A 26,743-nucleotide genomic window follows, 5' to 3' on the forward strand; every position below is an offset into this window, starting at 1 on the left:
AGAATGTCAAGAAAGTCCACAAGAAGAAAAAAAAAAAATCATGGTTGGTAACATCATCAGGAGAGATTTTTTTTGGAGGATTTTACTAGATGATGTTTGAGCTGAATTCTTCAGGTTAGGTATGCATTTGATGCTTGGAGACAGGGAAACAGCAATTCAGTGGACAGATCATGGTGGACAGAAACTGTAGTAATGGTTTTAACAGGAGATAACCTGGTGGCAGGTTGTCAAAGATTTCATTAGAAACTTTCATTGCTTTTACAGTGGTTGCTGTGTTGCATCCTGCAGAATCCCTCTTCAGGACACAGGCATAAATTCCTTCATTAGGCAAGAGTGTTGGCTGGTGACCGCTCATCATTGAGTTCCTTCCCAGGCTTTGCCTAGCTGAAAGTTACATTTTCTCCCCTGGGGTCACCTGTATCCAATGACTGGTTGATGCAGAGACACAAGAGTCCATACCTTTTGTTTCAACCAGGACAGCTATAAAGGGCCATCTAAATGCTCCCCATGCCATCAGCTAAGGTCTTTGTTCTGATTGCACTGCAGTTCAGCATCTCCCTCTGGACAAGTATGTTTTCTTCACTCAGTCATGTATTTTCTGGATAGCACTCCCAGCTAAACTTTCTGAATACAAATCTTTGTCTCAGAGTCTTTTCTGGGAAACTCATCTAAGACAACTCCAGACATAACTTGAGATACAATAGGCTATTTTAACAGAAATAACATAGACTTTGGAAAGCATAAAAGTGCATATGACTCAGTCATTAGAAGTACTGACTTGTGGTCTCTATGGTAACAATGTGGAATTTCAAGATTAGTGCTGATTTACTAAACCAATTTAGATGCCACTGACAAATAACTGGAAAGGAGAGAAATTGTACCAGGGCTGTGATTCTTCTGCTCTCAGGCTTTGCCAAACCCATCAATCAGTTTCAGTCACCAAGTGTATAGTCTATCCAAACTTAAGACTATATCAGGAAATTATGCTGTGATAAACAAAACAAAACAAATGAAAAACAATAACAGAAAACAAACCTCAAGGGCTTAAAAAGTAACAATGACTTATTTTTATTGATGCTCCATGTTCATTTCAGGTCAGAAGAGAAGGTATTTCTGTTCATAGTCACTATGGAAGCTAGTCAGTGGGGCAGCTACCACCTAGAATCTTGCAAATCATTGCCAGAGGGAACAAAAAGTTTGGGAGGGTTTAGATCTATGACTTAAATGTTACACCCAAAGTGATATACATAATTTATACTCAGAATTTGCTACAACTATTCATAACAAGGGGCTCAGAAAATGCAATCTCAAAATGTGCCTGGTGGAGCAGGAGTTAGGAGAATTGGAATATTTGGCAGGTTACACTAGTAAAGACTTGGCGGAAATCTTGGAACCTATAAAATGAAATAAAAAAAGAAAAATCCATTTAAACTGGTAGTTGAATTCCTAATTTTCAATTAAGTAAAAAGTATATTAGTAATAAGTAATCATTGATTGATCCTTTAGTATCTTTAAAATTGTATTTGCAATCTTTGGAGTTTATTTTGTAGACATGTGTTAGGCGCCTTCTGTTTACAAAGTACTCTGACAGTTATTCTTAGGGTACAACTATGAAGAATCCCTGGACTATTTCTTTAAAGGTGTTTATATCTACTTAGAGATAAAGGCATACAAAATATGTAGGGCAGAGAACAAATAGAGGAGGGCAGTAGGAGCAACATTGAGTGAATGTAAAAGAGAGAATTGTTAAGTGCCAAATTTCCATGCTTAAAGCTTGCAGAGAGGACAAAGTTTTGTCTTCTGCAAATATACCTAAAAATGCTCTTTTGATCTGAGCTGTACAGAAGGGATAGATAAGGAAAAATAAATATTACATTATTGCTTTTAAATCCATTTTTGATTTCCATTTTCCCTTTCCCATTTCAGACCCTTCTGATTACTTTTTTTTGTGGTTAGAATAAATGATTATAAACTGAGAGCCACTATTGTTACTCCTTGAGATAAGGAATCATTATTTTTTGGTATTCTGTATATTCCATTCCATGTTAATGAAGATTTATCATGATAATTATAATAAACTGTACCTCTAATTAATGTGTCTTACAGCTTATAAAGCAAGTTTCCATATGCTGTTACTGTTATTTCCAAAACTTGCTAGTGCAATAGGTTCAGAAGGTCTTAATAAAATTATTTCCATATCACAGAGAAATTGAGGCTGAGAGAATTAAAATAATTTAATTATTGTTACAACTATTTATAGGTGTGAACAAACCATCCTAAAACAATGACTTAAAACAATAACTATTTTTTTTTTCTCACCTGAGGGTTCCCTGGGCTTAGCTAGTCAATCCTTGTTTGGAGTCTCTCATGCAGTTGTGGTCATTGATGGTTGGGGCTGAGGGCACCTCAAAGGCTTTATTCACATGTTTGATGCCTGGTCTGAAATAATGCAAACATCTGGGATCTAAAATAGTTGGGGATCCTCAGACATAACACCCTCTGTTTTCTCTCCATGGTCTCTCTGCAGAGCAACTTCAGGGTAGCTGGGCTTTGTGCATGTGAACCAAAGGCTCCCAGAATGAATGTCCCAAGAGGGACCAGCAGAAATCTCATGTCATTTGCTCCCTAGCTTCATAAATTACACATCACACAGCCTCCTTCCCCACCATATTCCTCTGTTTGTTGAAGCAGTAGCAAAGATCCACCTAGTTTCACAAGTAGGGAATGGAGATTTCAACTTTTCTGGGAAGAGTGTCAAAAATGTTGCCAACCTGTCAAACAACCACAAGTATATTTACATGGTAAATAATAAAATAGAAATAGTCTCTGTGCTGCAAGCTGGGTTCCCCAGAGAGCAGGTGTCAGGATAGTGTGTAGTGAGCAGGAATTTATAAAAGAATGTCCTTGGCACCAACACTTGTGAATGGGAGGCTAGCAGCAGGACTGAGCAGAAGCTGAGTTGCAATAAAGGCCTAATGACTGCCAGCCCCACTAGGCTAGACTGCAGTTTCCTGCAGAGTGGTCCCAAGTTGGGCTTAGATGCTGCAGCATAAATATTCCCACATAGACCAATAGATCAGTAACTGAATGTGGGCCACCCTGGAAAGGAGCATGACCTTGAGAAAAGTGGTTCTCTGTGGCTGAAGCAATCTCTGAAGGTGCTGACAGCTGAAGATTGTCTGCCAATAGGACTTCCAGCAGTTGAAGCAACAAGTTATTCATTGAAGGAGAATTATCACACTTTGGCTCCACACCTAGTAACTTATTATACCACACTGTCTCCCCTAAGAAAACATCACTTATTTGTAGACATTGACTAAATATTAATTGTGAAATAAATTGTACAGTGAAAATAACATAGGGACACGTTATCGGGATGCATCACTTATATGCCAATATTGGACACATCTGTGGGAAACACAAGAGATGGGTTATATGAACTATGAATCAGTCCAGGCAGCCACTGGATGCCAGCTTTATTTTTACTCCAGGCTGCACTACCAATGCTCCTACCTCTAATTCAGTGCTTGTTGCAGTGCAGACATATGACTGTCCATCAGGTTCCTGAATGCCACTGCCCAGTTAACATTTCCACTAATATCTTGTCAGCATCTCAAAATCTACTTGTCCCAAACTGAGCACTTGATTTTGGAACTCTTATGAAACTCTTATGCTTTTACATTAAATGGCATAACCATTCACCAAACCCTAGAAGTCATCCTTGATTCCTTTCTTTCACATCCTGGAGGTGAATATCTAAAATTACTTTATTTCCTCATGTACTTATATTTTCTCTCCTCCTCTTAAATTTTAGCTCCATGAGAGTAGAAAATTTATTTGCTTACCTAGTGTTGTCCAACACCTAGAAAAATTTAGGACCATGATTTGCAAAGAATAGGTATTTAGTAGACATACAGTGAATGAATCTTTGTGGAAATTAACTAATTGTTATTAACCAATTCAGGATTCTACAGGCACTAACCTCAACTGTTCTATACAGATTCTGCTCCAAGAAGCTACATCTCCGTGCCTTTGGCATTGGTTCGATTTCTACCGGCACTATTTACGGAATACGAGCTCTTTGTGATTTTCTTTTGTCACAACGTCCTTTTTGCTAGTCTGATGAGGCTTTCCTAGCTGCTGGTCTCCAAACCTACTTAGAGGTTTTGGCTTTACAATGGCACCATTTCCAGTAGCCTAAGATGGCATGAACCAGCAATACTGTTGCCAAGATATAAGCATGCCTGCACTTGTAAAGGATATGTTAAGTTGTAAAAACACTTACTCTACAGCAGACTTATTTGAGTCTCAAAACATGACTTATCTAGTGAAACAGACCTTGGAATTGACACAAAGCCCCTTTATCCTCCCTGGTCTTATACACAATTATAGCTGGGGGCTAGGATGGATACACATAAAACCTTAATGTTGAAAGAGGTCAGTTTCTGTTCATACCAATTCCTTCATCCCTGAATAAAATTCTCTTGAAGAAGTCCTATTGTCCCTTTCTATAATCTGTCTCCAGTTTATCAGATTATGTTTATATGTCTTAACTCTAAATAAAAATATAAATACAGTTGGACAAAGCAGGTACAGACAGAACTAAACTGCATACAGCTATCTGGTTCAGAATAGACTGCTTCAGGACCGACTTATTTCTGAATAAGAAATTATTCAATTATAAGAATACTTTTATTTTAATGTACATGAGTTTTAAGAATTCTAAAATTTTAAGAGCATGTTATTTCTATATTTGTACCAAAAAAGTACTTGAATTCTCACTCAGAAGTATTAGATACTAGGTAAAAATATTGCCAAATAGTTTTCAGTTCTCTTCACTTCCAGTCACATGCTAACATTGTATTTCTTGGCCCTGTTGTGGTTGGGTCAGTCCATGTGACCAATAAGTTTGTTAGTAAAAGTGGCATGTGTCACTTCGAAGTGGAACATTTAATTGCTGATGTGAAATGGTGACTTCTCCATCCCTCTGAGGCAATAACTAGTAATGCTTGAGACGGTGCCTTCTGCATCAGCCTGGGTTGCCAAGAGTCTACAGTATGTGATTTCTCCCTGCTGATACATGGTGGAAAAACACAAATGAGAAATAAACCTTGTTTGTGTTAAGCCCCCTAAGACTTTGGATAAGTGTTACCAAAATATAAACTGCCATTTTTTTTAGCTGTGTAAACTGGAACCGATCATGTTACCTTTTGGAACCTCAGTTTCCTAATTTTAAACTGGCAATAAATATTTAGGTCATTGGGTTTCTCTGAGATTTTAAGAAGACTATATTTGAAAGGTGTTATAAAAATTCTAAAATTCTTTACAGAGGCTAGCATGTATATCAATATGTACAATTCATTTTTTAATTTTTAGATTCACCTAGTTTTCTCTCATGACATTAATTTTATTTTTTTTCAGCCTTTTGGACAAGTATGTTTATGCATGGAAAAAATATGAACAGTAGACTCACCTCAAATAAATTCCCAAGGATGCTTCAAATCTCCATGAGAGGTATCTATTCTTTGTACATCACTAAATATTTATTTGATTGTTTCCTACCTCCCTCTTTTTGTCATTTCCTCCCCCCCCCTTATTTCTTTTATTCCTTCCATCCTCCTCTCTCCTTCCAACCCTATCTTCAACAAATATGCACCTATTCTGCCAAGTACTGGGAAAACAAAGATAATTGGACAGAGCCTCTGATCTCAGGGTACAGACACATACTTGGAAAAGTACAAACTAATTGTTTCAGGTTTATGACAAATATTTGTTCAAACTACAGTGAGTCAAAAAGATAGAAGTGCTCAATTTTCAGTAGATAATTTTAAAAGTCTTAGTTCAGAAACAGAAACTAATTGTGTCTGTAGAGATGGTTAAAATTTTTTCTTGGGGTGATAACAGAGTAGTGGAGATAAAAAGAGAAAACGGGATACCAGGTCACTGGAGCAGTATAGGCAAAAACAGATTTGTGGCCTAATTCATGGCACAATGTAATTTGTTAAATCAGTCTAAGTTTGACACCCAAAGATTCATTTTTGTATTCAAATATAAAGGGTACTTAGTTTCAGATATACTAAATAATTCATAAAGGGGAGAACACATCCCTTGATTGACTTCTCTTTTAGCAACTTTCCAATTATAAAAGTTTTACAATTCATAGTGGGAATTAATAAAATATAGAAAAGTATATTTTAAAAAAACTTCTAGAGAGAGGCAGTGATAACAATCCAGTGTATTTACTCCTAATTCAAATATATGCTTGTGTATAATATATATTCCTAATATTTTTACACAATTTAAAATATATAGTTAATGTTATATTTCTATACTTTGTCATTTTTTTCTAATTTATAACACATATGTGAATCTAATTGCTGAAGACCAAGGTGTGGTTGAGTTTGTGATATAAATGCTTCCACTGAGCTGATTCTCTGTTCCAGAACATGACAATTTTTGCACGTTTATGCACAGTAGGATGCCAATTCCTGGCATAAAATTATGGTCAACATAACTTAAGTTTCTGATTACTTGATAGATCCACTTTCTTTAAAAGGGGAGAGAAACACAAAATTATTCCTATATAATTCACATTTTAAAATATAAATTAGAGTGTATATATGTGTGTGCATATATGTATGTATATAGTACAACAGAATGACTATAAAATGTAAAAATACATGTTTCCTGTTATAATGAAGCACAAACTATGTTTTCACTTATTTGAACCGAATAATTTAGCTATGCTTCACTAAATATTGATTACTGGAAGACAATATTATTATGCATTACGACATCTAATCTTAAAAACAGCGCTACTATTTTCTCCTATTTATGAGGAAACTGATGCCCAGGTAAATTAATTAACCTGCCCAAGGGCACACATCTAATAAATACTCAAATTGAATTTAAACCCAAAAGAACTGTAGTAATTATTATGGTATCAAATAAATACTGCAATTAATTTATTTATTGATTCTCTTAATGGACACAATTGGAAAAATACACAATTATATTTTAATAGTAGCTATCTCTGTGTGGTAGGAATTTACAGTGGATTTTTATTTTATTCTTTACTGTTTATAATCAGGAAAAAATACGATAGTGGTTCTGCCACTTATTAGAAGCATGGCCCTGGGCAAGTAACTTAACTTCTTTATATTTTATTTTTCACTTTCGTTTCATTTGGGAATTGACAGTATTGAGCAACTTTTTGAGAGTCCATTCCTACTTTGAATTTCTGTGGCTGTAAGTCTTAACAGGCGAAACACAGTATTTCCCTGGAGAGAATATTGCATGCGGAAGACCTACATAATGTTGAGACTAAAGTTCATGTTTATATAACCTTATTTCTAGGAATACATTACAAAATCCAATTTTGTCTAGCAAACACTGAAAAAGTCTCAGAGGAAAAACTAGAGAAACTAAAGGGAATCATTTTGGATAAATTGTATAGCACAAAGAACATTTTGCTAAGAAGCAAGAGCAGGTTGCATTCTGTTTTGCTGCTTTCTGGCTGTGTTGAGAAAATACATTTCCTCCCTGATTCCCAGTTACCTCCCTTGTAAATAAATGAAGCATCTGGGAATTGGAGAGGTTATTGTCTTGCTAACATATCATGAGAACTTGAGGCTATATGGGAGATCGGAATCAGGGCAGTAGGCACCAATAAGCTTATCGTTTTTGGTAGGATTGGGAAAGGGGGACAAAAACTGCTAGATCCTGAACTGTAACACATCAAAAACCAAAGATGTCTTGTTCCAAAGACAAGATGAGCTTCTCGATGTATAGGCTTTCCAGGAGAATTCAGGGGTGGAGGGGTAAAAATGTTTAACTGTTGATTCCCAGGCTACAAAATATTGAGAGCCTTGCCCTGTGAGATCTGTATGCCTATTTACAGAGGACTTACTTCGATATAGTCAGTCTTTACCTAATCAAACATTCCCCTGATACGGCAACAGAGAGAGGTACCCAGTCTAAGATTCCTGATTTCTACTTTCCACAAAACAAATGCCTTCTTTGCTGCAAACCATGCAGAAAGAAATGATGTGATTTCTTCACTATTGTATAATCATGACCCATAGTGTTGATGAGGAGAGAGTCTAGCAGTTACCATGGTTGAGTACTATACTGAGGTCTGAATCCAGAGGAAAAAAGAATCACAGTAGGTTATAGGTGTCATTATATTATCACAAGAAAATATGTAACCTCTTTTAGAAAGAAAAATATGTAACCTTCATACACAGTGAACATTGGTACTATCTGTTTAACTTGAAGATAAATATTCCCTACAACTCAGCAGTTCCTTTTCTAGCAGAGAAACTCTTCTATGTGCACAAAAGGATACTATGTTCAAGGCTGTTTATGGCAGCATTATTTGAAAAAGCATAATTGAAAATATTTGAAGTGCCCATCAACAGAAGAATAAATAAATAAATTGTGTTGATATAGTCATAAAATGCTGTAAAAATCATACAGTAAAAATAAACTAGAGCAACACATATCTTAGTAGGAATGAAGCGCAGATTTATAATGTTGAATAAAACAAAGCCATTTGAAAATAATACCTGTATTAAGATAGCATTTAAATCGTTAAAAATTCTGCAAAATGATAATATAGATTTTTTACGCATGAATAAAAACATAGAAATATTAGAAAACTTAACTGTAAATGATAAATTTGGAATTAGTGAGAATAGATTACCACTGAGTGGGAGCAAAGATAATGGAAATAAAGGATTTTATAGAGTATTGTAACTATAACTATGGCAAGTGTGGAATAATATGACAATATGATAAACATAGGGGCTAGGCACATAATTTTCATTATAGTACTCTATATTGTTATCTGAGTTTTTTGAACTACTTTATAATTTTAAAACATTGATTTAAAAAAGTTTAATGTCGTATATAGCATATTCAAGCTTGAGTGTTTTTTAAAATATATATAAAAATTGCCATGAGTAAAAGATAAAATACCAATCAAATATTGGAAACACTAAAGCACAACCTCAGGGTTCTATAGAAACATGAATTTGTACTAGGTTATTTAGAGAAGTTCTGTGTTACATTATTATAGGGGATTATATTCCCTCATTGAATGAACTGAATGAGAGAAATTGTATCCATTTTTATATGACTCAAATCCAAACTCTGAGTTTTACTGCATATAAAACACAGGTATATTCAATTTGCTCTAATTTATCCATTTCTAAAATGGACATTTGGTTTAGGCAGATTATTATTTAAAGGCTCTTTGAAAAGAAAAGGTGGCTTCTAAAACTGTAAATAAAATCAGCACATTTGTTTGGCTACTAAACATTATACGAGTTTTTTTTTTTTTTTTTTTTTTTTTTTTTTTTTTTTTTTTTTTTTTTTTTTTTGAGGCGGAGTCTCGCTCTGTCGTCCAGACTGGAGTGCAGTGGCCAGATCTCAGCTCACTGCAAGCTCCGCCTCCCGGGTTTACGCCATTCTCCTGCCTCAGCCTCCCGAGTAGCTGGGACTACAGGCGCCCGCCACCTCGCCCGGCTAGTTTTTGTATTTTTAGTAGAGACGGGGTTTCACCGTGTTAGCCAGGATGGTCTCGATCTCCTGACCTCGTGATCCGCCCGTCTCGGCCTCCCAAAGTGCTGGGATTACAGGCTTGAGCCACCGCGCCCGGCCCACTATACGAGTTTTACTTCAGCATTACTTGCTGAATGCATTCTCACCATGTCTGTCTAAGACACACCGAGGCTGTGAAGTTCAAAGGTGTTATGTTCCTATAGATTTCTATTACAGTAAAAATCCTTGAAGCATGAGAACTGTGTAGCTATACTGATTTTTTTCCAGCACATGATGCAGAATTTATATACTTCATTTTACTCCCATAAAATAAAATCCATTGCCAAAAATAATAGGCCCTGCACAAATTATATATTCAGTATGATCAGATACCTCCTTTTAAAATTTCCACTTTTCATATGACACAAAAATATAAATTGAGAAACTGAGGACTTTGAAGAAAAATGGTTAAATTTGTCTTGGCTTTTAGCATCGGTATTTATTTTCTATATATTTTCTAGTACTTGAATTAATTATAATTTTCAGGAAGTAATGTACCTATTTGATTGCATATTCGTATTAAAATGTTTTTCAAAATTTGTTTTCCAAGAGTATTCCAAAAGATATATTTCTCTAATCCATTATTTTGGTATTGCTTATAGACCTACTATATGTAAGACATGAGGGACGAAGATACATAAGGGATATAAAATTTAGCATATATTGAGTATAGATTATATTCAAAACATTTGCTAAGGATTTTGTAATAAAATTTCCTATTGACTTTATAGCCCTGAAATGTAGATATGCCATTATGCTGATTTTGAAAGCTTCTCCCATCAAGAGGTGGAGTCTATTCTCCTACCACTTGAATTTGAGCTGCCCTCGTGATTAGAGAATGTGAAGGAAGAAGTGAGTCAGTCTCTGTCTCTCTCTCTGTCTCTCTCTCTCTCGTTGCTTAGGCCCTAAGAGGTCTTCCACTTGTTTTCTCTTGAAACTGTCACTTCCATGTGGAAGAAACTAAGGCCATCTTGTTGGAAACTGATAAATTACATGGAAACGAGCCCAGCTGTCCTTGCTGAGACTATGCTAGATTGGATCATCTTATTGCCAGCCAACCACCTAGCTTACTCATAGATTTAAGAGCAATAAGAAATGCTTATTGTTTTAAGCCACTAAGTTTTGAGGTGATTTGTTACACAGAAATAGCTGACACATTGATCTTTCAGAAAATGACAATTTAGAGCAGAATACTGAGTCACCTAGACAACTTGAAAGCCCATGTTCTTTCCATGTACTGCACAGAGTAGAAATAATGATGTAGACCTTTTTTTTTTTTTTCTAACTTGGACCCGGCAGAATGGCTCCCGCAAAGAAGGGTGGCGAGAAGAAAAAGGGCCGTTCTGCCATCAACGAGGTGGTGACCCGAGAATACACCATCAACATTCACAAGCGCATCCATGGAGTGGGCTTCAAGAAGCGTGCCCCTCGGGCACTCAAAGAGATTCGGAAATTTGCCATGAAGGAGATGGGAACTCCAGATGTGCGCATTGATACCAGGCTCAACAAAGCTGTCTGGGCCAAAGGAATAAGGAATGTCCCATACCGAATCCGTGTGCGGCTGTCCAGAAAACGTAATGAGGGTGAAGATTCACCAAATAAGCTCTACACTTTGGTTACCTATGTACCTGTTACCACTTTCAAAAATCTACAGACAGTCAATGTGGATGAGAACTAATTGCTGATCATCAAATACATCAAATAAAGTTATAAAATTGAAAAAAAAAAAGAAATAATGATGTAGAAGAATATAGAACAAAGTTATATGGCTGTTCCAGAGAGAGAGGAGTTACTTTGAAGTGACTAAGAAAGCTATCATAAAGAAGGTGCCCTTTGGATTGGCCCCTTAATGACTGGAGAAGGAGATTTGCAGTTGAAAATGAGCTTAGGTGCAGAAGGAAGAAGGTAAAAATTATGTTCAAAGAATGGCAAATGAGCCTACTGTCCAGAAAAGCACAGTTGGTATAACACAGCATTAGGCCCAGAAAGTGGATTTCATTTACCTTGAGATTTCTTTCATTCAGGTGAAAATTTATATAAACAGAAAGCTTTCTTAGTTTGAGATCAGAAACATTTATTGGTTGAGCATTTTAATTACTTAGATTATAGTTTATCAATGTTCTGGGTTAAATTATATTCCTGTCAACGTAAATTTACAATAGAAAATTGAGAATTTAGAGAAAAAAATATACTTAACCTTTGAATTAAATAATTAAACAAGTGAAAGATCACAGATGTTAAAGAGAGAAAACATTAAACATGAAATTCAGCCTAGGAGTGTACTGAATGGACCTGGGCAAGATACTTAACCTCTGAGTCTCAATTTCCCTACCTGTAAAATGGAGATGATGAATATTTATTTTACAGGATTGCTGGGATAATTAGCTATACCATGTGTAGAAGTGTCTGGCATGTAGCAGGAACTAAACACATAGTAGCAATTTTTACAAAACACATTTAAAAAGTCCCCTGATAATCAATATGTTAATCCTGGCTTTAAAGATGGACACAATTATGAATACATTCAGTGGTACCCTTAAGTGCAATATTTTTCATATTTTACTTATATGATTTCTTAGATTATTTGTCAAATAGAAATAATGATGTAATTATACAATTATGGAGACTACAGCTACCCCTTCCCTATCTGAATTGGTATCCATACTTTCTCTATAAGGTGAGATGCAAAATGACACACATCATGTTCCAACATCAGAAAATATTGAATGAGTGATTTAGTGGTAGGAATAAAGCATAATATAACTCCCTTTCAGACATAGTTGAAGAATGAAACAGCAATTGCAAAGTGGCTAAAAGAAGGTAGGATCATTTCTCCCCCAGAGGTTTACTAGTTTCTTTTGTGACCTCACCATTGTGTTAAGAGTCCTTATATCAGGGCGACAACGAGTTCACATACAAACAGCCACTTAGGGCACAAAATTTAATGTGATTATTTATTTATTTATTTGTTTTAGATGGAGTTTCATTCTTGTTGCCCAGGCTGGAGTGCAATGGTGCGATCTCGGCATACGGCAACCTCCGCCTCCCGGGTTCAAGTGATACTTCTGCCTCAGCCTCCTGAGTAGCTGAAATTACAGGCATGTGCCACCATGCCCAACTAATTCTGTATTTTTAGTACGGACAGGGTTTCTCCATATTGGTCAGGCTGGTCTCAAACTCCTGACCTCAAGTGATCTGCCTGCCTCAGCCTCCCAAAGTGCTGGAATTACAGGCATGAACCGCCATGCCTGGCCAATGTGATTATTTATTAAAGATGTAAAATCAAATGGTGTATTTTTTTACAATTATTAAATTAGCATATATGTACAAGTGAGCTTGTGTTGAAATTGGTGCTTTCAAATAAGCTACTGAGAATATAAGTTGTAGTCATCTTTTAAAAACAAAATAGCAAAAACTTGAAATTGTTCCTTTTTTGATCTGTTGTTGCTGTTGTTCAGACTTAATATTATTTTTAGGGAAAAAGGAAAAACACATGTAAAAATACTCATTACTAACTCATTTATAATAGTAAAAAAATGGAAAGCAGCTTCATGTTTGAAAACTAAGAAATGGTTCAGTAAACCACCGAATATAAATTTGTAGACTATAAACCATTAATTCAAAAAACTTACTGTGAAAAATAACAATGTAAAAAATGTTTATAACGTAATGTCAAGTGAGAAAAACATTAAAATGAACAGTATACTTTCAAACACATAAAACATGTTTCCTTATGACCCAAAGAACATAAAAAATGAAACCAAAGGATTTGTTAGTGAGTTGGGATTGTGAGATATTTTTCTTTTTTATTTATTTCTTTCATTGGTGGTATAATGTTTCTTGTGCTACAAATAGAAAACAAAATGGTAAATTCATAAAACGGAACTATTACTCTGATGTCAGACTCTAGAGGCACCTATGCAGGTTGATTTTTTATGGTTTACTAATATCAGTGTTATTACCTATTTATAAAAATGCTTTGTCTGTCTTATTTATTGTTTATTTGTCTGTCTTATTTGTCTGTCTTATTTATTGTTCTTGAAACAGTAAACCAACATCAATCTGAAATTAATTTTTTTTTTTTTTTAAGATGGAGTCTTGCTCTGTCGTCCAGGCTGGAGTGCAGTGGCACAATCTCGGCTCACTGAAACCTCTGCCTCCCAGGTTCCAGTGATTCTCCTGCCTCACCCTCCTGAGTAGCTGGGATTACAGGCATATGCCACCACACCCAGTTAATTTTTGTATTTTTTAGTAGAGCCAGAATTTCGCCATATTGGCCAGGCTGGTCTTGAACTCCTGACCTCATGATCTGCCTGCTTCGGCCTCCCAAAGTGCTGGGATTATAGGCGTGAGCCACTGCACCCAGCCTGAAATTAATTTCATGAGGATACTTGGCTTGAATGTATGCAGTCTGCACTGGGTAGAGTTTAGAATGAATGATTAAACAATTACCCACCAGTTTCTCAACACTTCAATACATTTGGACAGAAAAAGAAGAAAAAAACAATTCAGGAAATGATGTTTTCAGTCTGTGAGTTGTTTTTATGAAAAATGAAAACACTTGTTTTTTTAATAATGTCAGCTTTATGGATTTTACCTAATGAGGGCATCTGCATTTCACATTAAGTTGTATTATTCTTTGTAATAATTATAGAGCTATTTTTTCTATCCATGCCACATAAGGAACTATAGTTTTGAGCCTTTGAAACAATCATTTTTATGAACTGAATGTTGATTTTTTAAAAAGAGATTTGGATCTGAATGGTAGCACTACCTTAGAAAAGAGATAATTACCTGCTTTATAAACTGATAGTAATTTCCCTCTTTTCTCTGCTTCTCAGGAAAAGTTATGACAACTATAAATTAGTGAACATAACTGAATTCACTGGAAGTGTATAAAACAATAAATGGCAATTACTCCCCTTTAGAGAGATATTAATAAATGTTAAAAACATTCAATTCCAAAAGAAAAAGAACTATATCTTTTTATCCTACATTCAGTTCCTTCTGTCATTCAATAAATATTTATTTGGGGGTCTATAATCATTGTGCTAAATGCATGAAATACATCATAAAAATGCCAAAGATCTTGATCCTCACTTTAGTGTGAGAGACAGAATAATGAACAGACAATAACAGCCCAGTCTGATAATTTCTTATAATAGGGTACTATGGCAGAGTGCTAGACAAACGGTAAAACAATCCAGGCTAGACTTTGAATGGGGTTAATCATAGGTGGTTTTTAAAAATTAGATTAGAAATTAGAAAAAAAAATCCTAAAATAATTACCAGACTAGAAGTTAGCTAGTGAAGCTAGGGGTTTGAGGTATGTACTCAGAGAAGACAGAAGAGATGAGCATTCACAGAAGTTAGCAAAGAATGATCTTTTCTGGATTTGTGCACATACACACACACACAAATTCTATTGTTTTGTTTTCATTCTACAATTTAGACTTTGTATTGTTTTTTATAGTGTTAGATTTTGTCACATATCTAAATTTATTTGTTCACTATTCGTTTTTGCATTTTAGACCTTCTTTCTATAATTATTTTCCTTCCTTTCAGAAGTACAATTCTCAGAATTTCCTTTTGTGAAGATTTGTGAGTGGTAAAATCCTTCAGTTGTATTTATCTGAAAATGGTTTATTTTGCCTTGTTCTTGAAAGATGAGAACTGTCTAGGTACACAATACTGAATTGTAATACAATATATTATTTTTTCTAATTATTTGTCCCCTCCCTGTAAGAATATTTTATATCCCTGCTCATTGCCATATAGTTTGCTGTCTTTCTCTGTGGGAGGAGTATACTTCCCTACCACATAGATACCCATCTTGTCTTCAAAACTTACGTTGGCCCATAGAAATGTGAGCAGAAGTGATGTGTGCCAGGTCTCACAGAAGCTTTAAGGGTCATTACATTATTCTGCCCTTGTTCCTTTTCTTTTGTCATGAGAAATGCGTGTTCCAAATAGAGATTACTCCTATAGTCTAGATGCCATAAAGACAAAACATGATCCAGAGCTAGTACACTGATAGCTTACTAAGCTCCTGTGCAATACAGGCAAAAAAATAAAGCTTTGCTGGATAATATGCACTTTCGGAAGAATCATTTGTTGCTGCATCATGGAACAAAATGACTGGCAGCCAGTTATGTCAACCAGATAGTTTGCGAGACATTTTTTTCTTCCTTTCTTTCTTTCTTTCTTTTTTTTTTTTTTTTTTTGAGATGAAGTCTTGCTTTGTCGCCAGGCTGGTATGGAGTGGTGCAGTCTCAGCTTACTGCAACTTCTGCCTCCCAGGTTCAAGCAATTCTCCTGCCTCAGCCTCCCAAGTAACTGGGATTATAAGCATGCACAACCAAGCCTACCTAATTTTAGTATTTTTAGTAGAGATGAGGATTCACCATGTTTGCCAGGATGGTCTTGATCTCCTGAACTCATGATCTGCCCACCTCGACCTCCCAGGACAGCCATTTTTTGATTAACACTCCACTTCGAATAAATTGTTCTACTATTTTTTTGTTTTTTTTTGCTTCCATTGTCACAGTCAAGAGGTTTTATGTTACACAAATTGTTCTTTGTGTGACCTTTTATCCCCAGCTGCTTTTTTTTCTTCTCCTTTTTTTTTTTTTAAATTATACTTTAAATTCTGGGATACATGTGCAGAACGTGCAGGTTTCTTACATAGGTGTACACGTGTCATGGTGGGTTGCTGCACCCATCAACTCATCATCTACATTAGGTATTTCTCCCAATGCTATCCCTCCCCTAGCCCCCAACCCCGCAAGAGACTCCAGTGTGTGATGCTCCCTGCCCCCCACTGTGTCCATGTGTTCTCATTGTTCAACTCCCACTTACGAGTGAGAACATGCGGTGTTTGGTTTTCTGTTCCTGTGTTACTATGCTGAGAATGATGGTTTCCAACTTCATCCATGTCCCTGCAAAGGGTATGAACTCATCCTTTTTTTATGACTGCATAGTATTCCATGGTATGTATGTCCCACATTTTCTTTATCCAGTCTATCATTGATGGACACTTGAGTTGGTTCCAAGTCTTTGCTATCGTGAACAGAGTCACAAAAAACATATGTGTGCATGTGTCTTTATAGTAGAATGATTTATAATCCTTTGCGTATATACCCAGTAATGGGATGGCTGCGTAAATGGTATTTCTGGTTCTAGATCCTTGAGGAATTGCCACACTGTCTTCCACAAAGGTTTAACTAATTTACACTCCCACTAACAGCGTAAAAGCATTCCTATTTCTCCACATCCTCTCCAGCATCTGTTGTTTCCTGACTTTTTAATGATTGCCATTCTAACTGGCATGAGATGGTATCTCATTGTTTTTTTGATTTGCATTTCTCTAATGAGCAGTGATGATGAGATGTTTTTGATATGTTTCTTGGCCACATAAATGTCTTCTTTTGAGAAGTGTCTGTTCATATCCTTCACCCACTTTTTGATGGGGTTGTCTTTATCTTACATATTTGGTTAAGTTCTTTGTAGATTCTGGATATTAGCCCTTTGTCAGATGGACAGATTGCAAAAATTTTATCCCATTCTGTAGGTTGCCTGTTCACTCTGACAGTAGTTTCTTAAACAGTAGTAGCAGAAGCTGTTTAGTTTAATTAGAGCCCATTTGTCAATTTTGGCTTTTATTGCTATTGCTTTTGGTGTTTTAGTCATGAATCCTTGCCCATGCCTATGTCCTGAATGGTATTGCCTAGGTTTTCTTCTAGGGTTTTTATGGTTTTAGGTCTTATGTTTAAGTCTTTAATCCATCTTGAGTTAATTTTTGTAAAGGTGTAAGGAAGGGATCTAGTTTCAGTTTTCTGCATATGGCTAGCCAATTTTCCCAACACCATTTATTAAATAGGAAATCCTTTTCCCAATGCTTGTTTTTGTCAGATTTGTCAAAGATCAGATGGTTGTAGGTATGTGGCATTATTTCTGAGGCCTTTGTTCTGTTCCATTGTTCTAAATATCCGTTTGTTATCAGTACCATGCTGTTTTGGTTACTTTAGCCTTGTAGTATAGTTTGAAGTCAGGTAGAGTGATGCCTCCAGCTTTGTTCTTTTTGGTTAGGATTGTCTTGGCTACACATGCTCTTTTTTGGTACCATATGAAATTTAAAGTAGTTTTTTTCTAATTCTGTGAAGAAAGTCAATGGTAGCTTGATGGGGATAGCATTGAATCTATAAATTACTTTGGGCAGTTTGGGCATTTTCACAATATTGATTCTTCCTCTCCATGAGCGTGGAATGTTTTTTCATTTGTTTGTGTCCTCTCTTATTTCCTTGAGAAGTGGTTTGTAGTTCTCTTTGAAGATGTCCTTCACATCCCTTGTAAGTTGTATTCTTAGGTATTTTATTCTCTTTGTAGCAATTGTGAATGGGAGTTTACTCATGATTTGGCTCTCTGTTTGTCTATTATTGGTTAATAGGAATGCTAGTAATTTTTGCACACTGATTTTGTATCCTGAGACTTTGCTGGAATTGCTTATCAGCTTAAGGAGATTGTGGGATGAGACAAAGGGGTTTTCTAAATATACAATCATGTCATCTACAAACAAAGACAATTTGACTTCCTATCTTTTTATATGAATATGATTTATTTCCTTCTCTTGCCTGATTGCCCTGGCCAGAACTTCCAATACTATGTGCAGTAGGAGTGGTACGAGAGGGCATCCTTGTCTTGTACCGGTTTTCAAAGGGAATGCTTCCAGCTTTTGCACATTCAGTATGCTACTGGCTGTAGGGTTGTCATAAATAGGTCTTATTATTTTGAGATACGTTCCAACAACACTTAGTTTATTGAGAGTTTTTAGCATGAAGCAGTGCTGAACTTTATCGAAGGCCTTTTCTGCATCTATTGAGATAATAATGTGGTTTTTGTCATTGGTTCTATTTATGTGATGGATTACGTTTATTGATTTGTGTATATTAAACTAGCCTTGCATACCAGGGATGAATCCAACTTGATCATGGTGATTAAAGTTTTTGATGTTCTGTTGGATTCAGTTTGCCAGAATTTTATGAAGATTTTCACATCGATGTTCATCGGCGATATTGGCTTGAAATTTTCTTTTTTTGTTGTGTCTCTGCCAGATTTTGGTATCAGGATGATGCTGGCCTCATAAAATGAGTTAGAGAGGAGTCCCTCTTTTTCTACTGTTTGGAATAGTTTCAGAAGGAATGGTACCCCCTCCCCTTTGTACCTCTGTTACAATTTGGATGTGAATCCGCCTGGTCCTGGACATTTTTGGTTGGTAGGCTATTTATTACTGCCTCAGTTTCAGAACTTGTTATTGGTCTATTCAGGGATTCGACTTCTTCCTTGTTTAGTCTTGGGAGGATGTATGTGTCCAGGAATTTATCCATTTCTTCTAGATTTTCTAGTTTATTTGCATAGAGGTGTTTATAGTATTCTCTGATGGTAGTTTGTATTTCTGTGGGATCAGTGGTGATATCTCCTTTATCATTTTTTATTGTGTCTATTTGATTCTTCTCTCTTTTCTTCCTTATTTGTCTGGCTAGCAGTCTATCTATTTTGGTAATCTTTTTAAAACTCAGCTCCTGGATTCACTGAAAGAGACACTGGGCCAATATTCAACATTCTTAAATAATTTTCAACCCAGAATTTCATATCCAGCTAGTGTTTCCTGTAATTGGAGTACATTAATCTTAAATATATGAATTTGGAGGCTTGAATGAAAGATATTTATACAAACTTTTTTTTGTCATCATAACCATTTTGTGATTCAAGCATTTTTTAAGTATGTTGCATTATTGTGTACTTTTCTTTTTTTTAAGCGATAAAAATCCACACCTAATTTGGCATGATTTCTTTGGCAGTTAATAAGTATACATTATACAGTTTAATGAATCTGCAAACTAAATAATGGTTGTAGTGGGTGTGAAAATAGGGATATTTAAATGCATAAGGAAATTTAGCACACATCCCAGTAGCCATGTAAATAGACTTCTGATTCTTTTATAAATTGCAAATACGTTCTTGTGCAGAAACAGTGAAAAATACAGGGCTGCATCCATACATAGATCTCATTATCACACCTCAGAATGCTCACTGCATACCTATTATCCACTTAAAAGCTCCATTAAAACACCCAGTCTGTTTCAGCAGCAGCTCAACAAGTCAAAAATTAAGCCTCATTTGTCACTATTTATCCCCAGAGATTAAAGACAGCTGTATTGATGAGATGTATTTAAAATTACATCTCCTGTTATTTTGATAAAAAGCTTTTAAATATGACCCTGTGTCATATAAAATCAGGATTCAAAAGCCCATTATTGGCATAAATTCTAGAATAGACAAACCTGAGAGAAATGTTTATGAAGAAAAATGATCATGGGCAATAGACATTTGGTGGATTGTACTGTTAACATTCAATAAAAAACTTAACCTTTTGGTATAATAGTTGTGTATTATTTACAATTGACATATAAAATGTCAACATATTCAATGTTTTATATAAAAGTAAAATAATTAACAAGATAGCATATTGCTGAGAAAGATAAATTGAGTTCCAGCTTAGAACCAAGTAAAGAAACCATTATATAGAGAGGCTAATAACATTCAGAATGTGCCATAGTGGTGATACATTTGAAACCTGAGTTTTTAAAAGCCATGAAATTTTCTCCCATTTTCACTGTGCTCCATCTATCCTTTATTTGGATACCATTGGTCATTGTTTTATAATTGCTGTGTTGCCATTAAGTGGGCAGATGGTAGCAGTGTACATAAACACAAATCAGGATGTGCTAGGTTATGTTTCTAAAACAAATACAAAATGCACGACTAGTCATATGGAGATCAAGTGATTATTTGTATGCACTATGTCTGTCCTTTGGATGTATGCCATGAGAAGAATGGTGGTGTCTATATTTAGGTGAGCTTAGATTCAAACCGTGTGTGTGTGTGTGTGCGCGCGCGCGCGTGCGTGTGTCCTCTCTCATGTTTAAACATAAAACAAATTATTACTATCTTGATTCATTCCTCTGTTTTTATGCAAGTATAATTGTTAGGAACTCAGTAAACATATTTTTCCGCAGTATAAAAATGTCTTTCTGAGTGAGTATTGCAAAAACATTCTTAAAAATAGATGCATGTCACTGTTTAACTATTGTATTTAAGGATTTCTCTCTCCCTCTCTCCTTCCCTCTCTCTCTGAAGTCTGGACTAATGCTACCATCTTGCTATTTCATGATTTCTAGATACAGCAGATTTTGGTTGCCTAATAACTATTTTCTTATCCATTGTCCCCTTTCTCCTTTCATTTAAAGAAGCCTGATTTTGTTTAGTAGGTAGCATGCTAAGTTAACAACATTAATTATTATTAGTCTAAACACTTCTCCATTTCAGTGGTTGGTGAAGGAGTAAGTAGGTGACTTGTTTCTGGCCAAGAAGGTGCTTGGAGGTGTAGGGCTTTTATGAAGGCATCTGCTCTCTGATTAGAAAGGAGATGACCAGGTGACCCTTTCCTACCTCAGAAATGTTCTGTGGAGACATGATGCTAAACACCATGATGGGGCCATGATATCATCAAGTACTTTACCTGCAAGTGCAGTGAATCGATTGGAAAGAAAAAATGTTCATTAAGGGGTAAGAGGAAGTTATATGGATCTGAACCAAAGAAATGGCAGTGGAGATAGAGTAGATGGGTTACATTTCAGAGATATTTGAGAAGTAAAACTGACAGGAATTCATGATGGATTTGGTAATAGAATGAGAGCAGGAGTTGAAGATAACATTGACTTTTCTGACACTGAAGTGGTGGTGTGCTGTTAACCAGGACAGGTAAGAGATAAGATTTCATATACTTCTAAATGTCAGAGCAGTGTTTTCCAGAAAATAGTTGAGTAGGCATCTCAGCTCAGGTAAATTATAAGGACTAGAGCTTTATATCTGGAATTTAAGTTTATTAATATTAGTTAAATTCACGGGTATAAATCAGGTTAAAATATATGTGGGACATTCTATAAATTATTCTTTCTCTTTCTTCTTTGTCATTTTATATCTTTGGTTTTTGTAAAGCCTAATTCATTTCCCACACATCCAACTCTGTTGAATATCTTTCTAACTGGAAGCCTTTATAGGCACCTCAAAAACCGAATATATAAAATTGAACTCCTACTTCTAACAAATCCAATCCTTCTATTCTGTTCTTTACTTTCAAGAAAAATAAAAAGTATCCTTTCAATGGCAGAAGTTTAGTCATTTAGAATCCTGCATTTTTTCAAGATTCCATATCTACTTGGTTATTTTACTTCCTTAGTGTACCTTTATAACCTTTTCTCCATGTGAACATAGCATTTATTTTTTCCTTTTATTTTTATCTGACATAAAATAATTGTACATATTTATGGGATACAGAGTGATATTTTGATGTGTGTATACAATGAGCAATGATCAAATCAGGGTAATAAGCACATTCATTACCTTGGACATTAATTATTTTTTGTGTTAGAAACATACAAAAATCTCTTCTAGCTTTTTGAAAATATACACTAAATTGTTAACAATGTTTACTGTCCTACAGATCATCCAAACTTATTCCTTCCGTTTAGCTGTAGCTTTGAATCTGTTGACCAACCTCTCCCTATCCTCGCCTCCCCTCCCCTTTCCCTGCCTCTAATAACCACAATTCTGTTCTCTACTTCTAAGACTTCAAGTATTTGTTTTGTTTTGTTTTTAGTTCCCACATATGAGTGAGAACATGTGGTATTTATTTTTCTGTGCCTGGCATTTCATTTAAGATAATGCCCTCCAGTCTCATTCATGTTGCCACAAATGACAAGATTTCATTCTTTTTAATGGTTGGATAGTATTTAATTGTGTATATATACCACATTGCCATCTGTTTAGATAGACATTTAGGTTGACTCCAAATCTTGGTTACTGTGAATAGTGCTGCAATAAACATGAGGATGTAGGTGCCTCTTTGATATACTGATCTCCTTTCCTTTGGATGAATACCTAGTGGAATTGCTGGGTCATATGGTAGTTCTATTTTTAGTTTTACGAGAAACCTTCATACTGTTTTCCATAATGGATGTACTAGTTTACATTTCCACCAACAATGTATAAGAGTTCCCTTTTCTCTGAAGCTTCTCCGGCATTTTTTATTTATTTTTTTGTCTTTTGGATAATAAAAATTTTAGCTGGGGTGAGATTATATCTCAATGTCATTTTGATTTGCATTTCCCTGATGATTAGTGATGTTGAGCATTTTTTCATACACTTGTTAGCCATTTATATGTCTTCTTTTGAGAAATGTGTATTCAGATACTTTGCCCATTTTGTAATAAAAAATTGTGCAGTTTTTTTTCTGTTAAGTTGTTCAAGTTTCCTGTATATTCTGGATATTAGTCCCTTGTCATATGAATAGTTTGCAAATATTTTCTTCCATTTACCAGTTGTCTCTTCACTCTGTTGGTCGTTTCCTTTGCTCTAAAGAAGCTTTCACATTTAATATAGTCCCATTTGTCTTTTAGTTTTTATTGTTTTTTCTTTTCAAGTCTTAGTGATAAAATTTTTTCCTAGATCAATGTCCAGAAGGATTTCCTCTATGTTTTCTTTTATTAATTTTATAATTTGGGGTATTATGCTTAAATCTTTAATCCACTTTGAGTTCATTTTTAATTATGGTGAGACATAAGGGTCTAGAAACATTCTTCTTCATATGGATATTCAGTTTTCCCAGCACCATTTATTAAAGAAGGTGTCTTTTCCCCAAAGTTTGCACTTGGCACCTTTGTCTAAAATGAGTTAGATTTAAATACATAAATTTATTTCTGGGTTCTGTATTCTGTTGCATTGGCCTATGCGTTTTTTAAAGCTATGATAACTTAATGTAATAAAGTTATATATTATTATTATATATAATAATTTTGGAATCAGATACTGTGATGTCTCCACCTTTGTATTTTTTGCTCATAATTTCTTTGACTATTCATGGTCTTTGTGGTTACATGCAAATTTTAGGATTTTTCTTTCTATTTCTGTGAAGAATATCACTGGTATTTTCACAGTGATTGCACTGAATATTTAGATTGCTTTGGCTAGTATGGTCATTTAAAAAATATTAATTCACATCCAGGCGCGGTGGCTCATGCCTGTAATCCCAGCACTTTGGGATGCCAAGGCGGGCAGATCACGAGGTCAGGAGATTGAGACCATCCTGGCCAAAATGGTGAAACCCCCTCTATACTAAAATACAAAAAAATTAGCTGGGAGTGGTGAAAGTCACCTGTAGTTCCAGCTACTCGGGAGGCTGAGGCAGGGGAATCACTTGAACCTGGGAGGCAGAGGTTTCAATGAGCTGAGATGGCGCTGCTGCGCTCCAGCCTGGCGACAGAGCAAGACTTCATCTCAAAAAAAAAAAAAAAAAAAAAAAAAAAAAAAAAAAAAAAAAAAAAAAAAAATTAATTCACTCCATAAACATGAGATGTCTTTTCATTTTTTTGTGTTCTCTTCAATTTTTAAATCAGTGTTTTATAGTTTTCTTTGTAGAGATTTTTTACCTCCTTGATTAGGTATTTTTTGTAGCTATTGTAAATGAGATTGCTTTTTAAATTTCTTTTTCAGTTAGTTAATTATTAGTGCACAGGACCACTATTGGTTTTTGTATGTTAATTTTGTATCCTGAAATTTTAGTAAATTCCTTCATCAGTTCTAAGAGTTTTCTGGTGAAATCTTTAGGTTTTTCTATATATAAAATTGTGTCATCTGTGAAGAGGGATGGTTTGACTTCCTCTTTTCCAGTTTAGATACCCTTCATTGCTTTCTCTTGCCTAATCACTCTGCCTAGAACTTATAGTATATGTTGAATAAGAGTAGTGAAAGTGAGCATACTTGTCTTGTTCCAGTTTTTAGAGGAAAGGCTTTTATCTTTTCCCCATTTAGCAGGATGTTTGCTATGGGTCTATCATATATGACCTTTATTGTGTGGAGGTATGTTCCTTCTATATTTAATTGCTGGGAGTTTTTAATCATGAAGATATGTTAAGTTTTATCAAATGCATTTACTGTATCTATTGAGTGATCTTATGGTTTTGTTTTTTCATTCTGTGAGATGTGGTATATCACATTTATTGATTTGAATATGTTGAACCATTTTTTCATTCCTGGGATAAGTCCCACTTTATCATGTAACGTAATCTTTTTGATGTGTTGTTGGATTCAGTTTCCTAGTATTTTATTGAAGAGTTTTGCAACTCTGTTCATCAGACATATTGACCTGTAATTGTTGTCGTTATTCCTGTTGTGTCATTCTCTGGTTTTGGTATCAGAGTAATGCTGGCCTTGTAAAATGAATTGTGAAAAATTCCATTCTCTTTAATTGCTTGGAATATGTTGAGAAGAATTGATGTTAGTTCTTCTTTAAAAGTTTGGTAGAATTCATCAGTAAAGCCATGGAATCCTAGATTCTGTTGGCAGACTTTTTATTACTGATTCAATATCATTACTTGTTATCATTCTGTTCGGGTCTTCTGTATCTTCCTGTGAACATAGCATTTCTTGACTAGATTATAGATAGTCTCTCAACTGATTTACTAACTTCTGGTTTTGGCCCTTCCAATTTATGTGCCATCCAAATTATTGTGAGAGTGGTTGTCATAAAGTAAAAATGAACAAATGAAAAAAACAACTAACTGTAAAATCCTTCTGCTTAAAATCTTGAAATGGTCATTACTGTCACTCAGGATAAAATTTACATTCCTTAACTTGGCATACCAGACCCTTCACTGTCTTTCACTTCATTATTTATTCACCCTTTCCCCCTATATTCTCTCTATATAGTACCTTAATTTCCTATTATTTCTGTGAAGAATTACCACAAACTTAGGAGCTCAAAACAACAAATACTTATTCTCGTACAATTCTGGTGGTCAGAAGTTATTAATGGTTTGTCAGGGTTGCATTGCTTCTGGAAGCTGTAGAGGAGAATTCAGTTCCTTGACTTTTCCAGTTTCTAGAAGCCCCCTGTATTCCTTGACTTGAGGGCCATTCCTTCATCTTTAAAGCCAGCAGTATGGCAAGGAGTCTTGCTCCTCTCTGCCCTCTGCCTCTGGTCCTTTCTTTCTCTAATACCCCTCCTGCCTCCCTTTTCCCATTATAATGACCCTTGCGATTACATCGTGCCTACCTGGCTAATGCAGGATAATTTTACTATCTGAAGATCCTCAGTTTGATCATATCTGTAAAGTCCCTTTTGCCATATAAAGTAATATATTCACAGGTTCTGGGGATTAGGAATATTGGTATCTTTGGGTGAGATGTTATTCTGTCTATCACACATATACTTTTACTAACTATTAAAACCATATTGCTCTTCCTTCCTGGAATGGCATTCTCCTCATTCCTATTTTCATTAACTTCAGGTATTATTAAAAAACAAAGCTCAGCTTCAGGTTTCAATTCCCTTTTCTAGGGAGAATCACACACAAACAAGAAGAACAAGACACATACTCTAAACACATACTCTAAACACATACTCTAGATGTCCACAGCTTTAAACTAAAATATTAGGACATAGAAATGGGTGGCACAATAGTATCTGATTTATCAGAATGAAGAAATTTAAATCTAAGGGCTTGTAGAGAGAGATACTATAAAATGCAAGCAGCTTTTTTTTTTTTTTTTTCCTCCATAGCATCTTGGAAAGGCCCGAAGAATTAGAAAATCAGATACCATAAAACATCGAACAGGATAAAGTCAATGAGGTAAGTGAAAATAAAGTGGTTTGAAAATCTATATGAAGAGAAGTTATTACTCCAGGTTGTCAACCAAACTCCCATCTTTCAGGTACCCAATCTCCACCCACATCCCTGGAGAAGACAAGAAATGTTTCTGGAGAAACAGAACCAGAAAGTCTCTGGGCTGTTTAAAGGTGGGGTTAACAACACAAAATTGAGTTATGCCAAGCATAAACAGCTGAATTGCCTTGCTCATTGTATAGCACATGCTGAGCAGCCCTATACAAGCCTAACCAATTTCCATTTCTCTAATTCTATCCCAATGTACCAGTCAATAATTGTTTTCACTATATCTTGCAATTTTCCATCAGTATTGGGTTTGTAAAGAAAGAAAACTTGATATAAATAACTGTTCTTAG

At 35.3% G+C, this 26,743-nt stretch overlaps 1 pseudogene across 1 annotated transcript; it reads left to right on the plus strand.

The window, feature by feature from the left end:
* Positions 1 to 10,880: 10,880 nt before the first annotated feature.
* Positions 10,881 to 11,332, plus strand: LOC104662985 (annotated as a pseudogene). The gene has a single exon (XR_748069.2). The product of XR_748069.2 is annotated as a 60S ribosomal protein L31 pseudogene (transcript).
* The last annotated feature ends 15,411 nt before the right edge of the window (positions 11,333 to 26,743 follow it).

Source organism: Rhinopithecus roxellana, chromosome 16, assembly GCF_007565055.1.
Source record: "Rhinopithecus roxellana isolate Shanxi Qingling chromosome 16, ASM756505v1, whole genome shotgun sequence".
NCBI lineage: Eukaryota > Metazoa > Chordata > Mammalia > Primates > Cercopithecidae > Rhinopithecus > Rhinopithecus roxellana.